Genomic DNA, 17744 nt, shown 5'->3' with positions numbered 1-17744 from the left:
TCATGTAAAGTTTCGTAGTCAACTAGACTTTTTAGAACAAAACATTACTTGCTGCATAATGACAAAATGGTCAACAGTCACTGACAGTTTATTGTGTGGATGAGCCCTTAATGTAAGTCAAGCTTTGTTTTATTAAATGTGAAGAAATTGAAGAACATCAAAACTCCATTAGTGTTTCAGATGTATAAAAGTAGCATCTCCAGACCCTTATCTACTGAAATGGAAGAATTTATAATGTCAGTGTAAGAAGGAACATCAGATATACATTCCCATATTCAGTATGGTTAGTGTGTCAGAGTACGAGTGAAATCTCATCAGTAAACATCACAATAACAGAATACATTTAATGGTAATGAAGATGCAGACATAAAGGCAGGTCCCAGTCTTGTATCTGGGGACTAATAAGCATGACTATCAGTGATCAATGCTAAATGCATATTTTATTGGGGTGTGGCATTATAAGGCCGTTTCCTTGTTCACATGCCATGGATAGTGTTTATTATCATGCCAGGGATCAATATCAATAGTATTCTTACTCTGTAATAGGGTAAATGATAAATGTGTTTCTTATGTGTGTACTCAAGAAAACCATTAGTCTTTTCTATGCCGTATGCACTGTGACACATGTTCTACATTTGAAAACAGGCACTGATTTCTCAAAACAAACTCAAGTTTGAGTTTTTACTCATATTTGAGAAAGCCCAGGAAAATGCATTTCAGAGAATAAACTTCAGTTTATATTGATATTGATATCCGGCCATTTTGTCCAGTTAAAGGATCAGGGCCCTTATTCTCGAAACGTTCGTAGCTGTACAAACTTCTTAAGCCTATTCTTAACACATCAAAGTTAAGAATTCTTAGGGCTGTTAAGTTTCGAGAATAAGGGTCCAGCTTATCTATGGGATTATCTTTTCTGCAGTAATACTGCAAAACAAATTTGATTTGAGTGTTAACTTACGTTTCTGTTGAGAAGTCAGATCCAGGTGGATAGCGCTGCACTTTGTTAACATGGGGAATAATTATCTACAGGTATATTGCTTGTTTAAGTGGCATTTTAGATGTTGAGGTGTACAAATAGGACAAATTGTTATGGATAACAACTTCTTTATTGCATGATTGCAACGTTTTGATACAGATTCTTGTACCGTTGACAAGCATCATTCCTGCTTGACAACAGTACAAGAATCTGTATTCGAAACGTCACAATTACACAATAAAGATGTTGTTATCATAACAATTTGTACGGGAATATTGTATTGTTAACTTGATGTGAACTTTTTTTATGGTACATTTGAAAGAAGTAAGAAACGGAACGTTATGAAGTGAACAAATATGCTGATGAGTATGCTTGAAGTGAAAAATGAAGTGTCAGTTATCTCCCTTCTGTGCATGCACACAACAACAGGTCAAAGAGGGGTGCTTGGTCATTCATTATCACTAGCATTTTGTTCAGTTCTATTTTGAACTTCAGTCCACAAGATGGTGTTTCTGTTTCCTTCTGAATTTTACATTTGGAATTATTCAATTTATGGTGATGCATAGTGCAATACAGTGTATTTTGATTACTTATTCAGATAATTATTATGACATTTTGTTCATGTCATTGAACATGTCATTAAACATACACTATAAACAGACATTGAATACACAGAGATTGTAATGCTGTTTGGTGATGTTTAGATAATATTATTTACAGTTCACAGGGTTAGAACTAAACTTAAAATGGCCACTAGCCCTCTGGGCTAGTAACCTTCAACTGTCACTAGCCCAGACACAAAACAAGTAGTCCAGAGGAATGAAAGTTATTCACTGAATTGTTAATATCGTGGCACTGTCTACAATTCATCTGACACAGAAGATTGCTTCACTAGTGACAGGGCTGCTGAAAGAAGGTCATGGGCTCTTGCTTCAATCTTTCTGAGTTCATCAACATCAGGAGCGCCTGAAGTCGTTTTTTGATTTGTTAATCTACCGAAAATAGCAGGTCCCCAGACAACGGAGGCAGAATGCACATCAAAATGATAGGAATAATTTTAGGAACCAACCTGAATGTCAGAATGTCTGACAACACTTATGGCATTTCAGATGGTCATACATTATTAACAGAATTCGAATTATAAACTTGTATTTGCAGTGTTATTTTAATTTGAAAGACACGATTATCGAACTCATGGATCGGCAACATGTCCACATGAAAGTTGTCAAAAAAAACCCAAACCCAAAACAAAAAACAAAAAAAACCCCTGAAGCAACACTGTTTGACGCAAATAAATAAGCAAACTAAATAAACAAACAAATAAAATAAACAACAGTACTCATGAAAGTTGTCAAACATACCATGCCGTACCATGTTTTTGGGATATTTCTTTTCCCTGTACTTTCATGCGTACAGTGACATGACAGTGCCACCTGTAAACACCGTCTCGTGTGCAGAAGCTTCCATCGCAGTCGGAACACAAAATGTTTGAAATGTTCAAATTTCACGGAAGTTGTGGCCTAATTTCTGTCAAAGTACTAAAAATCTACCATAGAACATAATGCACTTTGAAAACCTTCGTAAATGAGATCATAACTTTTGATATAACGCTCGCAACTTGTCAAGCGGACCATCGTCTGCTCAAGTGAAAAGCCAAACATAAATATCACGTGACTCGAATGGAATGTTGCTGACGTAGTAAAAAACAGCAACATTGTTCAAACACTGAATTGGTCATCTCTTACATATATTTTTTTTCGTGCAGCAGAATTCACACCAGGCATGTGACCTCTGGGTTCATTTAAAATGCTACTGTGATGATACTATACCGCACAGACATGACACGTTTTATTGTCCCTGCCATGGCGGACCATGCAGACAAGAAGAATGAATGTGCAAATGATTCAATTACACACAAAAAAAATAATAAAATAATCAAAAACAAAATTACCAGTTTGCTTGGCTCCTAATTAAAATGATATGCGCTTCCATTCAAGGGTGTAATAAGTAACCCGAAAACATGGTACATCACTTCGAGCGCTCGTGCTTGCGGACAAGACACGAAATGTATGTTGCATCGGAAACCAGCGGACAACGTGACATTCTAACAATAAATTTATAAAAGGCGAGGTGATATTTATTTACGGAATTACAGTTTTGATAACCTACTGATACGCAGTAATATTCATGATCATTTTAAAATAGCGCTATTACCCTGAGAACATGTTACACCATGGTATATCAAGTTGCTGTTTAATACTTTTTATGCAATTGCGTAAATATTTAGTGAAAGTCATGTGACATCTCGAACTTCACGCTCAGACGACAATGTCTAATGCTAAAATGTGTGTACGAAGCATTTTTGTTGCAGGTAACTTGTGCACGATGCGTCCAATAAGTTCCATAATTTACGTATAGGTGGCAAGGTTTTGAGTAAAACGTTCTAACTGGCATGAGTTTACCTAAAACTTGCATCTAAATCTGCAAGCTTTAGGTCATGATTTGGACAAATCACGATCTTTATAGCAGACAGGCAGAAATGCTTCATTAGAAACCATGTGGAAATGTATAACTGAATTTGCCAGATGTTATGAGGGGCGTGTGCCAGGCTGTGATTTGTCAGATATTTATTCTCTATCAGGGCCAGCTGTGAAGAACTGAAGAAATGGAAAGGGATAATTAAAATTGTAAGCCGTGTAACTTTTTCCAAGCTATACCGTGAGGTAAAGCGAAGGAGCGATAACATGATTTGAAAGAAGTGACATGATGTATATGTTAACTTTTGTGTTTTGCAACGATAGAGATTCATTAGTCTGGTGATTTGAATAGGAAATGCATGATCTCAATTCCAGTACATGATGAATTATAGTAACCTGTGAAAAAACCCAAGTAGTCCGCCGGACTAGTGCATTTATATTTCCATTTGCCCGTCAAAACATTTATTCGCCACAGGCGTGTGGGCAAGCGTAAAGATCGAACCCTGGTTCATAGAGGACAGGTAAGTTTCTATCAAAGGTAGTATGTGTATATCTTGGGTCCAACTTCACACAGCTCCTGTTACTAGTGATAGATGTATGTATGGCATGTCCAACAGCATTTGCTTTTCTTTTAAGTGAGACTTTCCTGCATTTTCGTCTTCAAACAAAATATGGGAGTTATTCTGTGTAATGATTCAGTGGTTTTCTTTATGTGTTAAAGCATTGCTACCATTCTCGAAGGCCAGAGATGGTTGATGCTTTTTAGTCATGATGTCGGCGTTTTCTTTTGTTATTAGCCTGATAACAATATTGTATAGAACAAGTCTGACAAATGAACTGTGGGTATTTTTTCTGATCCTGTTTGCAGTTCTTTCACTTCATGTTGTTAGCATCTATAGTAACTTTCTTAAAAACTCAGTTTACTGATATTTTTATTCCACAGGATTATAGCACGAGAAAAGAAAAAGAATAATATTTTATAAAACATCACCTCAGGTGTTGAAGATACCATACTGGCCTACGGGGGAAATGCTTATTATTCACCACAGAATCTTATTGTAACATCACTGACAGAATGAAACATCCCAAGTTAATTCTGTATTCAATACTTGGTAAATATTGGTCAATATATTGTCACTGTTTCTGTGTAGAACGTTTGCACAATAAATATCTTATCTTAAGGGGTGGGTATTGCAGAGAATTTTCATATCGCAATATATTGCGATGCAAAAGCATATATTGCAATACATATTCCAATATAATGCAAGAAGTTTTTATAAGCAAAAAAGTACTTATAGAGTTAATGCTTGATTTATAAAGCAAAATCACAAGAAAACAAAATCACTATGCTTGATTAAGCTTTGATAACACAACTTTAAACCAAATTTAACATGACTTCCGGCGTGAAAAACGAAAATGAGTGCTACAAAGTTTAATGACTGCACATCAAAATAATGGTTTTCGGTCAGTGTATCGCATTGCATATTGTTTTCATGTTTATATCGATATACAGCGGTAAACCAGTTACATTGCACAGCCTACTTATCTTATCTATCTTCTCTGTAATTTGTTGACGAGTTTAACTGATATGGTGCTAATTGGGGCTATTTTCAAGGCTAAAATTATGTACTGTGTGATCATTTGTTTTACTGTCCCCCTCAGGTGGTTTTAGATGATGGGTTAATCTGTTGGTAAAGTGTCAGTGATAACTGGCTATTAACGACAGGCCTTTGGTTGCTAGTATCAAACCATGCTACATCTGATTTTGTCTCAGTGGTGTTTCTTCCCCTCTAATGGGCAGTGGGTAGGCTTGATGCTTCCACAATAAGTCAAGTGGTGCTATACTATAGAATTCTTCTTAAATTTACCTTACATGCTGGCAAACAAGGAAAAGTTGAGCACCGGCGAGACTGTTTACCCGTATTAGCATTTATGATTGCTGACCACTGGTGCTTGCCATTGTGAGTGAAGGTGTCCCAAGTGTATATAGTGTAGTGTGATGGGTGAAGTGCGTGGCCTGTCTTAGCAAGGCGTATTGAGCTGTGCACAGAATCAATTACATCGTCATGCACTGCACATGCACTAGCCCACATCGGCTCTCCCTTACATAAACCAAATGGGTGCACCGCCTACTTCTTGTAAACACGTTTCCTGCTCCTTTTCCTTGTTTGCCAGAAGGTTTAGTGACTCAGTGATTTTCTGGACTGACTGTCTACTTACACCATGTATATTGGTATGTGGTCTCTAGTCTATTTGTTCAGGCCATGATATGGTTGGTAATGCAATCCACCATTGGGTATAAAACACTTCACTTACCTAACCTCATCTGACTATATCTAGTAAATTGAGAAATATAATAACTGCCATTAGCTGAACATTGCTTTGGTGAATCCATGCTTGGGTATACATGAAGTATAAGGCTGTTATATGATTCAAACAAGTTAAGTGTATGACAACAGTGTGTGTATTTGTGCTTCGGTCAAGTTTGGTCTTGTGAATATGGCTGCATGACATGCTCTGTAGGTTATAAGGTAGAAGTTAATAGCCTGAGGGAAATTGTTTACTTAGGAAAGCTCTGTAGTATTGAACCCTTTCTAGGGGTGCAAACATGATATACTAGGGATCCTTAGCACATCCTTAAATTTAATAAATTATGGGTTAGTTGTCTCTTTAGGTTTTCTTTTAAGTTTGTCTGACTTATAAATTAATCAATAATGTAGTTGTTTTCAAAGAATATGTAAGTGATATTGTTTATAGTAGTTTTTAAGACTCATCTAATTATAGTTACAAATGAATCAGTCCAACATCTACTTAAATATCTACAGTAGAAATTGTGATCGATGTATTCCTTTTGATGTTTTCTACCACTTTCACTGCAAAGGTCACAGTGTACAATGATTGAACCTGTGTTCGATCATCATCTACCAAAACACTTTTGAAAAAACTTTGATATTCAATAAATCAATAGCAAGTCAGATTGGAAGTGTTATTTTATATTTTCAACAATGTTTTCCAAAGTCATGAAAGTGTGGTAATGACACATAAATAGACCAAAGTCTATAAAGGTGTCAATAGGTTTGAATACTATGGCTGGAAGATGCAGTACCACACTTGATCTTTTACGTGTTATTGTGCAAACATCCTGTGGTTGATTAACATTTTATGTTTCAGGCAGTTACACATATATATGTTTTAAATACAGTTCTAGTTTTGTAATGTGAACCATCAATACCTCATTCAAGATTAAACTTGGAAGTGAAGGAGTCATTGTGATAAACTCAGTGTCTGAGTTCAATTTTGTAATCTCAGCTGGAACAATCCTCGAAGACTCCCTTGAACACTGTGTGTCATTGATTGCAAGTATACGGCTTGGTCTATTTCATTGACAAAGAAGCGTATTATTTTCCTTTTTGTCCAACGTTTACTGTAATGCTGAAACTCTGAATCAAGCCCAGCTGGATTAGAATCTTCCTTCTTGCCGAGTCTTCTTTTCACCTTTTTTCATGCTTCTTTTCATGATGTAAGCACATTCTACTTGTGACTCAGATGTGATATTTTTCTTTTGTTAATTGTGTAAATTATGAAATTGTCCCTGGTTAACCGTCATATGTCATAATATCCCAGCATGGGGAGAATGAAAATGTATTTGAGACATTATTTTCTCAGGTTAAAACTGTAGAAGTGACAGTAAGAAATTAGCAAAACAGGTTTGATACGTTGCATAATTGTGAAAATGAGGACAGAACAGGAATATTCCCACTACAAAGGCCTTGAAGCAGGCATTTAATATAGAAATGAAGTTGGTCTATTATTGTGTCCATCTGTGCATAGATCTTGCCATTACACACTGCAACTAGAGCAGTTGTGAATAATGTAAACTCTTTTCATCAAGTTCAAGGTGTCCAATAACAGGTGGGAGTGATCTGAAATCAAGATTGAGCTTGTTTCTGGAACTGAATTCCGAAATCATTCACGGTATTGTCATGGCACATTGCACATGCATGTATCAACAAGAATAGACAAGGACAGCTGAAAGATAGCATCATGAAAATTTGAACATGTACTGTGTAAGCACTGTAGATAGCCTTTTGACTTGTATCATTTTGCTTTTTGTCATGTAATGAGGGGTAAGGTAGGGGCTTACACACAGTATCCATCCTCAGAATGAAAACAGTGGTGAAAATCATTACATTTACATGTCCTGATTGTAAATGCAGTGTAGTGAAGGTTTTCACTATTTTGCTATCACAATCATGCTATATCACACAAACTCGTTTCTTTGATTCACTTGCTGGATGCTGAAACAATTCATTTGGTCAATGAATGTCAAAAATCAAAATGTTTTGAACTGATCAATAATATAATTTGTTAAACCACAGTTTTGATGTGAGAAGACTGAACAAAGTGTACAGGTGTCTTCAGTAAGTCTGGTCAATTTGAACAATAAGGAAAGGAACAGGTTGTTTGACGGAACCAAGTGGATAGTGAGGTCTGCTCCACTTCTTTTGTTCAGAAAGTACTACCTGTGATTCGTTTGCATTAACTATTTATGGGCTGCCAGTTAATGCTCTGGTGACTGTTAAAGAACAAACAAACTGAGTAAGTGACAATACCTAATGAAGTCCTGCTTATAGCAAGCTGACTTACGCAGTCATTATCTTCTGACTTGGTGAAACACCTGTAGTACCCCTGCTGCAACATACATTTCTCTTGATGATGCTGTTTTGTGTAAATAGAGCATAGCATCAATCAGCATAATTGATGCAGATGTCTAAAAATACAAGGGCTGTACAAATTACCCTCACTTAAAATATTTTCTCTCAGTATTACTGCATAACGATGCCAGCTTTAATTACTTGCATAACAGGGGCTTATAAGGTGTTAGGTATGTAGGGATTACAGTGATCGTGCTGAGGGAGGGGGTCGTATTTGTTTCACCTGAAACTGGCCTCACAGCCACCGTTGAACTGGTCAAACTATCAGTCTTTCTGAATAGGTATTTGTTACCTTGTTAATGCTTGCACACCTGTGTGCATATATACCCATTGTGATGTTCTATTTTTGATGAAAATGCAGGCAGAACAAGATGACCCTGAACAGTTAGATTTTTTAATATTTTGCATGGAGGTATGGTAGCATTTTTTATTCTTAGATATTTCCTGTTTTTGATGCTTAGTTGTTTGCATTGTACAGATGAACAAACTGTAGAGTTTGTCCTTTATGATTTTTCCCTCATATTCTTACCTAAGTAAGACAAGATTCTGACGATAGATTATAAATATGTAACAATGAAAGTGTAATATTTTCAAAGAATTACTTGAAACATTGAGGTTCTCAAGTTTTTCACACTTCATGCTGCATGCTTTACTCTTACACATATATTCATAGTCTTAACAAATTGCAAATGAAAAATGTCCGAACCCAATTATTTCCAACACAGCATTCCTTTTGAGCCCAGGACTGAAATCATTATCAAGGACACAAACCCTTTTCAAATCCTGGAGGGCCTTTCAAAACCTGCCAGCGGTTAAATCAGCTATATTTAGACTATGACCATAGACCTGAACAATCCCATCAGGTGAGCTAGTCGTAGTTTGTACGCATACTCATGTGGAACATATTTTGGTGTGCTTGACCGTAGTTGTGAGCTGAATCATTTATGACATCACATATGGCATTCAACAATCCTGTTACCCTTGAATCAAACCCATTGATAAGAACTCACTGTCTCGTGGTGTGTAGTAATGTCTGTGATATAGACGAAGCGTCCTGTGAGTAAGTGGTCAGATGAATGTAGGATTTCTCCAAATGACACCTAGGTATCTCATCAGGGTTTCATCCAACTGCAATAAGGATACAGGACCTGGAAAATATACAACTGTTTTTTGATCCATGTTGTCAAAGGGCTACAGTTCTGTGGAGAAGCAAGAAAGACAGTGTCACTCTGCATGTTTATCATGTGTATTTGTGCATGGTCCAGCATTGCATATGGATGTTAGTGTGTGAAACTGACTCATGTCCCCAGCTGTGGCACAAATTACTTAGGAAACAGAGCAATATACAGGTAATTCAGCCGCATATATCAGTATTTATATTTAATAAATAGCTGTGTCATGCTAGTATGTTGAACTTTGTTTCGGTTTATTTGTAATTTGTTACCGATATTAAGAAAATGATCAATGATCAGAGATGAGTATTGATTAATAGTTTGATGCAGAGTAAAATTCTCATTTGTTGTCATAGAAACACATACTATGTTAAAGATGAGAGTGACAATATGTTGCTGTTATGTAAGGTAAAAATATTTTAAGTGTTTCTGATACGCATGTATAAGATGTACAGTGTGTCCTTCATATGGAATGGAAGTCAAGGGCAGCTGTAGCCATTCTTGTTAGCCATTAAGCATGATGAAGCATGAAACAACAGATCAATATACTATTCATGTGTGCGCGTCACCTGGAGGCACTGGTACAACACACTTACCGTCCTGACACTCAGCAGCCTCAAGTCGACTGGGGACGGTAGCATAGAGGCACCCTGTGTACAGCTCCAGGGTAAAGAGGGATTTCAGGTGTTGGGCATATCCTCAGCTGTGTGGTAGGGATGTTGGATTTGTAATTTGATTTTGTTTCAGGTTATCAATAACAGATTAATTGTCATGTGTAGGATGATGTGTGTTCTATTCATGTCTTGGATCAACTTGACCTGTGTAGATCCTGTGGTGGGATGTCAGTGTATTTGGGGGTGTTTAAGTGTGGTTCTTGTTTCTTTTTGTCTCTCCTTGTCCAATTATCTCTAAGGCCCAACACACTGTCTGTCTACAGGCTTTGACACTGACAGCCAGGCCTAGATGTGTTTTGACAGCGTGTTTTGACAGCGTGTACCGGATATTGTTTGGTATGCCGTGGGTATGCCTACACACCTGAGTGATTCAGCATCATGTGTTCTGCCTGTTATTTTATTTTATTCAAAACATGTTCAGGTCAGTTTTGCATTTTATGGTATTAAACTGTGAATTTTGATTTCATGTTCTAGTGAACGTTGTCAAGTTACATTGAGTATTGAACTCGAAGATTGCTGCATAACAGTTGGACCAATATTTGTTTTATCACCTTGGCAGCTGGTAACTATGTGTTGAAATCTATGTGTTGAAATCTAATGTTGACATTTGAAGGTTAATGGCATTAGCTAAGCAGACTCTACTTCAGACCAGTGTGAATTGTAGTAGGATATATTTTGTGACATGGGGAAATGGTGGAGTCAAACCTATATATCCCCTTGCTTGTCAGGTACTAGGAGTTGAGGTTAGCAAGTCGAAGGGGGTTCATGTGTCATTATAAAATCACACAGACCAACTTTAAAGTGTTGCATGGAGATCATTAACTTGTCTTGCAGTCCCTGTACCATGTTTCTATGCCTTCCTCCCAGCTCTAGTTGTAATTCTGTGGTGAAAAGTGTCATGCTGTGTAAATATGCCAAATTGATAGGTTCAAACAAGTCTAGATATTCTGCTGGTTCAGGTCTGCATCTCCTATCTTACTCGGACTTCTTTCTGCTTCAAATATAGAAGATTAATTCTATCAATGCAGGGGTTAAAGAGTCACATTGTCAGTTTTCATTTCGGGCAATCAAATAATGATATCTTACTTGTCCATATGCTGTTAGATAATTTCCACTAATAGTTTCAAACTGCAATTTTCATGGAGTTCATTTCATATCTGCTTAAAATGTAGCCATTAGATTGCACAGGGATAATAAAGTAGAGATATCTTTATTTGCTATTTATCACTCTTCAATAAATAGTCTAGTAGACATTAACATCAAATACCATGCTGGTTTATTCTTTCATAATTACATCATCATGATCATGTCAGAAAATGAAGCCAAGTGGAAAATTGGTCAGAACAAGTTACTTTCTTAACGTCTTGCCCTGTGGCAAGTGGCTTATATATAAAAAATGTATTGAAACCCTGATCAACATTATAGGTTTAATAAGTCCAAGAGATGATGTTAGGTCACTGTGATTGGATAGAGGGCAGCAACATACTATGGCCTAATTCTGTCGCATCATGTTTGCAATATGTCATTTAGATTAGCCAGGTAATCATTCTGAGTGGTTTATTTCATAACTAGCACAAGATATTTATGTACTTGAATGAGTGTGATAGGTGTTTGGTATGCAAGCTTCATCAGGACCTGGCAGTTTGTGATTGAGCTCCGACACATATTACATTCAGGTTTGTTGGTCACTGCACTCAGGAGAGTTTCAATTCCTAGTTCTGTTCTGGGCTCTTTCATTGTTTAGCAGCACAGTTAACTCACTCCTTATTTATTATTGTGTGTTGAACACTTCTAAGATATTAGGTCTCTCTCCGGGCCTCACTACTAATTCTGCTTCAATAGCTTATGTTAGTTTTATGTGTCAGTTTTACACCTCACTTATCAATACTCCAGCTATATGGTGATGGTGTGTAAATAATCGAGTCTGGACAAGACAGTCCAGTGATCAACAGCATGAACATCTGTGTAAGCAATTGGGATACTATGACATGTCAATCAGCAAGCCTAACTGCCCGATCCTATTAGTAGCCTTCAGTACAAGCATTGGTTGTTGAAGATAAATTCTAATCCGTATCTTATAAAGGTACTTATGTACATCTTACTTTCTGTTTACCATCACATTTGGCTCTTTGGTTGAGTGTTGGTGGTTTCCTTGAAATGTTTTTGAATCAGGAACCCTAATATTTATGCAGATGGTATATGGTCAGGGGATCATGGTGCAATCCATTTGACTTCCATGCTTCAATTTGAATACTGTTAAATGAATCCACAGAATACTGGGTCCATCTTAACAGAGCTTAATATTGATTATTGATGGAGGTAGTTTGTTTTAACAGTGTTCCAGTCATGTCTTTGTATGTTACCTTTATATTGACGGCAAGCCTGAGGTCACACAGGTCTCCAGGTCTATAATTTGCCACTTTTTTTCCTAACATTGTCATTGGTTTAGGTGATCCTAAGGGATGCTTCTCTGTACAGTAAATACTGGGCCACCCTTGCTGTCAGAATTGAGACAGTAAGTGCGTATAGAGTAGGCTGATTCTAGCAACATTCTAGCAATATTGTATTAGGCACACCAGAGATGAGCTTCATACATTGTACCCATGTGGGAAATCAAATGTTTTAACCACTGCTGTACCCCACTGCCCCAAAATTAAAAAAACATGTGAGAACTTGTAAGCAAATATGTAAGCAGTATTTGCGTATCTGAATCTTAGTCTGCTCTATTTTCAGTCATGGTTGATGTTTCATTTATTGTTTAATTGATTTTCGTACTTTGATGGAACAGCTTGCTAAATGGTTTTAACCTAGTGAGCTTTCAAGTTTCATTGCAACCCCACAAACAGCTTCTTTCAGCATTCATTTTCATGAAGCATAACAGAATCAATTGCAACAAGGACGCCAGCTGAGGGTGTCATAGATTTGGTCAGATTGTATTCTCATGAGATATTGAACAGAAACAGATAGTTTTTGACCTTGACTCCTATTGACTATGGTGAGTGTATCACTACATTCATCCTGTGTTTAATGTCCCTTTTATATTTGTTTCTATCAGCTTTGGGTTACACAACATTATCATGCCCTGAATTAGGTACAAATCATTATACTTGTAAATCTCTTCCATTATGACATACTTCTCTTTATGAAAATACTGTTTCACTGAATGTGAACTTTGAAAGGAGTTCTGATAAAAATCATGAAGACTGTGTTTTCCACCATCTTGTTTTTCAGTATCAGAACTTGTTTATATTTCCGTCAGGAATCTGCATTCAAAGTATTAAGTACTGATTTCAGGACTGTCTGTAGCCCCCTGTAGTCATACTATGAAAAGGGTAACAAAAAGGATTGATGAGAGTTTACGGGAACCAAAGCTAAAGCCATAGGGATCAGATTATTATGTTGACTATGGTGAACACTGGTGTTGCATGGTCGAAATCACTGTTGTTTATTGGCATGTGAATTGGAAGTAAACAAATTCAGTAACCCTGAAGCCATGACATAATGGCCAACATCAGTGTTGAAGTGTCACCACCAGTTTTCTCACTGATTAGCACCCATGTCAGATACATATTAGATAGACATCACATGTTATCAGCAATACCTATATAATAACCATCATCAGTGTGTTATCAGTGTTATCAGTGTTATCAGTGTTGCACTGTCACCGCAACTGTAGAACAGATTTACAGCTGACATGCTGCATAGAAACTTTGAAGTTACTGTTGATTAACAATGACATTAGACGGTGAGTGCCAGAATATTTAATTTGTACATAGATCAGACAAAGACTCGTGTTTGATTCCCGAAATACATGTTGGAATTCTTATCTTGATGTACCTGATGATTGATATCATGATTTGCCTAACATATGTCTTAAAACAAACTAACAGTGTGTGAGCTCATTCACACTTCCAAATGAGGTAGCTGAGTGGTTATTTCAAAGGCATGTGAAGATGATTGCCTCATGGACATCTTAGCTGTTCCCTTCTCTGGACATTCTGTAGAATGTGCAGTGTGCAGCCAGCAATTGGTGAACAGGCGATGTTGACCTTCTGCCACTGATATGTCCCAAGGGATAGTAGAGTTTGGGACAACATCTTTCTATGTTTTCAGTGTTCAGATCTGTGCTTCTTGCTAAATTTGTTATGTTCTGGAATCTCTTTGCAGTTGAAAAGAAAATGACATAAGAATTTCATATCTCATATCAAACCTCTGAAACAATAGTACATGGATTTGAACGTAATTAGTACAAAAGAATGACTAATTCGTGCATTGTTTAATAGATAAGGGTGACAAATAGACCATTAACATATCAACAGATGTTACAACCAACAGGGATGCCATTTGGCACAGGTATGCTGGTATGAATCAGTTCTAGACTGACATTCAATCACAGAAATAAAGTTGTCCTATTTTATGGTATAGAAAATGTGTTTTTCTAAAAATAAAATCCAAATGCAATCCCTATTTTTTGAGAGCTCAGGTAATCACTACTAGCCAAATCATCCGTGATTTATGTAAGAGTCCTTTTTTATTTTATTCTGAAAGATTGACCGAGTCATTTTGTCTAATGTTTCTTAGGATTTTCATGTTTTTGGGGTGTACCTTTGTATTTTCTTAAACATTTCAGGTTAGTGTTGTAGCATGTTCATTCCAAGTTCTGATGATTCACGCTATGCTTGTAATATGAGACAACTTAATAGACTTGGTGGTCACGCATGGTGACTTGGCTGACAGCGTATCATAATTCCCTGGTTCTATTTACTCGGCTCTGTAATATGACTGGAATATTGCCCAGTATGGCTTGAAATGACAAAGATCCAGTTAAGATACATCCCTAAGAACCTAACTTCAAGTCAAATTGAAAATATGAGGTTAGACATATTCACATTATTTACTCAAATATTGAAGCATTTATCATGGGACACATGTAATATTCCTGGTTCTTACTGTTGAGCAATTTGATACAGGCACTCAATAATGTTATATGTGAGCCATATTTGAGAACATTCGTGTATCTGTTGCAGATAATCTCTACCTTGGAATTAGAAACTGGGAGTCTTCAGTCTACTGCTTGAAATACTACAACTAGCCAGTACTTAGGTAAGCTTTGTATGATGTTCAGATGGGATATTTGTTTGAAGTAAGGATGGATATGAAAGGTTTCTCAGGCATTTGGCATGAAGAATGAACACTCATGGATTGTTAAATAAAAAGATACCCGGTACTGATTTTGAGATTACCAATAAATTGCCATCACTGACTCTTGAGAACTAGCAGAAAGTCAGTTTCACTCACAACTTTTGTGAATACTTGTTTCTTCTGCTCCTGCCCTCTGTGCATTTGTGGTTCTTTGTAATCGTGTGTGAAGCACCTTAAGACACTGCCCTGCTGTTAAAAGATCCTGTTACATGATAATTGTCAACTGTGCATATACAGAAGTTCAAAATACTATCATTACCACTTGTCCTGTAATCTTCAAGGTAACTCGAGTAGCTCAACATCCCACCCCCAACCCCCTAAAAATGAATAAATAAATAAATTAAAAAGAAAAAAAATGGTTTCTAGTTACGGTAATTAGAATGATAAGGTGAATATGTTTTGGAGATATTTATTTTCACCTCAGTTTACACAATTAACATGAAAGCATTTCCTGGAGATCTTTTAGCATATCTTCCCTATGTTAGACATTCTGACTTCCTTCTCCACCTGTGTGACTCCACCTTGACACTTGTCTATGACACATGTCTCAGTCAGTGAAAGGGGCTGCCCAGATGCCACACATACCTTCCACCAAAGGTTAGAAATATTATGCTAATTAACACTTGATGTTCATTAGCATGTCATGTCCTGTTTCATGTCAAACCTTTTGATGTTTAGTATTTCATTACAATATGCAGTTAGTATGACAGTGATATATTTAGCAAAATACAAGTGCAATTTGATTTTCTAAAATGCTAACTGGTATTTCTGTCTACAAACAAAGAATTTGTGCCTCGTAACCGTTACTTGTTCATACAATACTGAATTTCCAAAACTGGATACAAGTTTCATCAAATTCTTTCAAGGGAGCCCTTTGTTGCAAGTTGTAGTCTAAATATGTTTCGGGGCAATCTAAGGGGCCTTGAGATTTGTTTCTGTAGTATTTGAGTCAAGGCACTGCCCATGTCTTTAACTTGTAACATTTAAATTAGACAAGGATTCTTTAACTTTGGTGCTAGATTGCAAACTCTGATTGTATGAGTGAAAACATGCCTATAATCGAGCAGATTGTCATGGAGATGTTGAATAACTGAGAACAGCAGACAATGGATTAGTTCACGTGTATTGATTGTAATTATATCCCAAACTTTATGTGGTAAAGTCATCATGAATCTCATCTAGTTGGTAAGGGTTAGAGATTGTTTTGTTTCTATTTACTGTTCAAATCAGGTCACTACATCAGCAGTTCACTTGTGCAGACACTTGTGTTGTTATGTAGTTCATAAGTAGTTGCTGTAATTAAAGAGATACATCACAGAATCACATGACACCAAACAGTAATTACATATATATAATTAACAGGCTGTCAAGTCTTCAGTTTCATAACTTAGCATCATCAACATGTCCTTAGTCTTCATGCTAAGCTGTCATTAGCTTTGTTTTACATGTAGTGAAAAAGACAACCATCAACTCCCATTTCGATCCCCTCCTCATCTTAAGCAGCCTATAATGATCGTGCAGATATACCCCATGTCAGCTCAAGTAGATGTGAAGGTTCACATGTTATTTTCAAAACTTAATGAGAGATAGATATTGATAAGGATTGCTTTTAGAAATAATAAAAAAGACTTTGGTCTCCCTATTGTTTGTATATTTTTTAAGCATTAGGCCAAGGTATGCAGTGATAATTTATAGTGTTTGCCCTGAAAATCTGCATATTTGACACACAAATGATCTCCAATACGCAGTTAATTTAGAAGTTTGCATCATTGTCCGGGCGATGCACACAGCGTATGTACAACCATGACAACGGTGAGTAAACAGTCCCTGAAAATTGTGTTTTTGGCAATATTCAAGGATGTCATCTTGCGTGAACATTAGCTAATGGTATCCATGTCAGCAAAGCCCAAACCCTATTTACTGCAGGTCAAATAATTGTGTTATATGTGGATTTTTGTTTGTGGAGAGATCTGTGTCAGTGACCTGAATATTTTGAAAATCCCTCCGGTGTGTCTAATAGTAGCCGTTGTCTGATAGGTTAAATCTATTTAACCGTCTCACGTTTGATTGGATGGTCATTGGTCGCTCAAAGGTTACCTGACGTGACCTTCAACTAGGTTTTGTTAGACTCAGTGGTGGAGTGTAACGAAATACACTGAGACTAAGTTTACTTAGACTGGGATTTCTTAATGCTTAAGTGGTATTTACTATTCCGGAGACATGATGTGATAACGCATTTATCTAGCTGAATATTTTCCCTAATTTAAAACAAAACACGCATCGAATCGACTTCTGTTTATATACGTGAGATGCTACTGTTTGACATCAATGCACCGCACGTTACTAAAGGCTTGTCGATGCACGCTTTTCTCACTTCGCGTCGTCACCGAGGTGTAGCAGGGTGATATGACTTTAGTTGCGGGAATACACGACTTTTATACTCCCGCTTGCGGATTGTGATGGAGGTACATGGTGTTTTATCAGAGTCATGTGGACCAATCAAAACTCAACATTCTTACATGAGGCTA

At 36.8% G+C, this 17744-nt stretch overlaps 1 protein-coding gene across 3 annotated transcripts in view; it reads left to right on the top strand.

Moving 5' to 3' along the window:
• LOC137278428 (ceramide glucosyltransferase-like) overlaps positions 1-17744 on the top strand; it is a 55900-nt gene that overhangs the window by 14100 nt on the left and 24056 nt on the right. For 2 of the 3 annotated variants that reach the window (XM_067810752.1, XM_067810750.1), the window contains exon 2: positions 15042-15117. The gene's annotated coding sequence lies outside the window, so the exon portion shown is untranslated. Of the gene's footprint in view, positions 1-13690; positions 13760-15041; positions 15118-17744 lie in introns of those variants that run through there. The other variant, XM_067810751.1, reaches the window with a different exon arrangement.

The sequence above is a fragment of the Haliotis asinina genome, chromosome 3 (genome assembly GCF_037392515.1).
Source record: "Haliotis asinina isolate JCU_RB_2024 chromosome 3, JCU_Hal_asi_v2, whole genome shotgun sequence".
NCBI lineage: Eukaryota > Metazoa > Mollusca > Gastropoda > Lepetellida > Haliotidae > Haliotis > Haliotis asinina.
The sequence above is the reverse complement of the archived record's forward strand: the minus strand, read 5'-3'. Positions and strand labels throughout refer to the sequence as shown.